Consider the following 2603-nt stretch of genomic DNA (forward strand, 5'->3'; position numbering starts at 1 on the left):
TTCGCTATTGTTGCAAAATTTGAGTGACAGCAGTAACCAGAAATGAGAAAATAAGTCACGTTTTTCGATGAATTGTGAATCTCTTGTTCTGACTCAAAAAAATTAGAGGGAAAATTTTAACATAGAACATCTTTTCCGCCCGCGCCTGTCTATCACGTCCTATTTGGGTTAAAACAAAATTTTCAAAGTCTTGAAAATTAAGTCAGTGGGCATATGATAAAATGCTTATTGATTGAGTGGGGGGGCCTGACGGGAAAATATTTGGCCCGAGGTCAAGTCAGGGCGGGAGAGCCTTCCACTCAGTCAATGAGTACATAGAGAAAACGAGGTTAGCAAGATATTTATTGTATCTTTAGGTTCAAATAGAGGGGGAATTTTCAATTCAAACAACTTTTTGAATTTAGATGTCAATGAAATATGGCCCACACAATTGACCGACTTTTATAGGTTCCCATAGTGTGGGAAAATGTGCAAAAGGCAAATTGGGTTTGGTTTAGATAGCAAAAGCGCCGGTAAATACGTCAAAGATAAAGTCCGATTTGTTTAGGTTACAATATCATTGGAACATTTGAAATTCATGAGTTACTGTTGCAGCTGAAATTCACGATAGTTTGTCTAATGGTCGTGGGTCCTGGGTACAAGTGGTTGACCACGGCTGAGGTGTGAGAGTGAACAATCATGATCAACATTAAATTTATTATTAAAGATAATAAGTGAAGAAATTTTAACAAAAGGAAGAAGTTATGAATCGTGAAAATTGGATGCAGTTATTTTATGAAGTAAAAACGGACTTTGGAAAAAAAGAACAAAAAAATTTGAATATTATTTTTCCAAGAAAATAAATACTGGTTGTTTCTAAGTAACGTGACTTGAAAATAAAGTATCCATCCTCCACTGTACGTCCTCTATGGAGGATAGGTGAAAATAACATCTTGTCTTCCACAGTTTTAAATAAGAACTCGAAATAAACTCTAAGCAACCTAAGAGATCCATCCGTTATGTTTCGGAAAGTTATCATGACAAGCTCGAAAGCGCCGTCCTTCCATCAATTCATTTCCCTTGTTCCGAGTGTTCCGAGTCAAACGTTTGATTGTAAATTGTTCTATTCTTGTAAGTTGTGCAGCTCAAATGCTAACCGAATTTCCGAACTACTTTCTTTTGAGCAAGGCACGTTCTTGTGCATAGTTGCAACGAATTTTGATTGTGGTGCGGTACATAAAGAAGTGTCTGAGCAAATGAGCAAAATTGAGCCATGGGACGCCATTTTGCTGAGACGAAGTCTATTTTATCTCTATATTTTACAATATTTTGGGTTCTTCTCAGGCAAGCGACTAAAGCTGGCGCAAGGAAAGCAAGAGGGGTGAGACACCCGTGCGTCCTTCTCGTGTTCGCCTCGCTTTTACCGCGCGCGCCCGAAAAACGCGAATTAAAAGAAAGAACACAACAAAAACCCCTGCTTTAAACTACATTTGGAATTTACTCCATGACAATTGCAAAAAACGTTATACGCTTCATAAAGATATTCTTTTAGTTTCAGGTATCAATTCTTGGTTTGCATGACAAGATAATCGTTAATAGATTTATGTTTAATGATACAAATAAAACAGCGGACAGATTGTTCATCAAGACCGCAATCTAAGCCTTCATATTTGTTCTTTTGTAACAATCAAAGCAAGACGCTTTCGAGCTTCCCTGGGTCAACGGAGTGCGGAACCGAAAAATCCTTTCTTAATTGCGTAGCTCAGAAAAACAATGCGATTGCCGTTTTTCACCTACACATGGACACTAAGAAAGAAAGACAGAATTCAGATCCGTTTTTAGGGCGTTAGATGAAATAGGGCATGGGTATGAACTGAATACGAATTCCGATTTTGATCTAAGTGATAAAAATTGGAATAAAAAATGAAAATCGGGTGTTACAAATCTATATAGAGAAAAAATCAAAGATGTTAGAAAGTGCAAAAGAAATTGCGAAAAAGAAATCTGAATTTAATTTTCCTACTCTGTGCAAAATCAATTGCCATAGAGTTAGAAGGATCTATTAGTCTTCGTCTGACAAGGCCTGATTAACAAACATAATTTGACCCTGAGGGAGATACAAATTCATCATCGGTTCATTTATTCAGTCGGTTTCAAACCTAACATTAACGAGTTTGAAATAAAATGAAATTGATGCGACTATTCGACTGTGAAAGAGTTATTTCTCGAACGCCAAGTCGTTTTATTCATTTAATATTTCATTATGTTGTATTTTTATTGTCATTTTCAAGGAGCCTAAGGGCTTTTCATAAATCAGTCCTAAGAAAATCTCCCCAACCGCTGATTAAACTCGAGTTATCACTGATTTTTGTCTCAATATTTATTTTGGAAATCCAAATTTTGCTTTCTTTCGACATCGAAAAAGAAAAAGCGCTCGATGTAATTGGTCCATTTCTCGACAATATTATTATGCATAATGCTCGTATATCGTTAGTTACCGGAAGATTTCCTGACAGTGAAAAAAGCAATCACAAAAGACCTCTCAAAATACAAACAAGGATAAATGTTTCGATAAATTGTCGCTCGGCTCAAATATTCGTACTGCTTACTTCTGAATTGTCGAA

Source organism: Pocillopora verrucosa, chromosome 3, assembly GCF_036669915.1.
Source record: "Pocillopora verrucosa isolate sample1 chromosome 3, ASM3666991v2, whole genome shotgun sequence".
NCBI classification, from domain to species: Eukaryota; Metazoa; Cnidaria; class Anthozoa; order Scleractinia; family Pocilloporidae; genus Pocillopora; species Pocillopora verrucosa.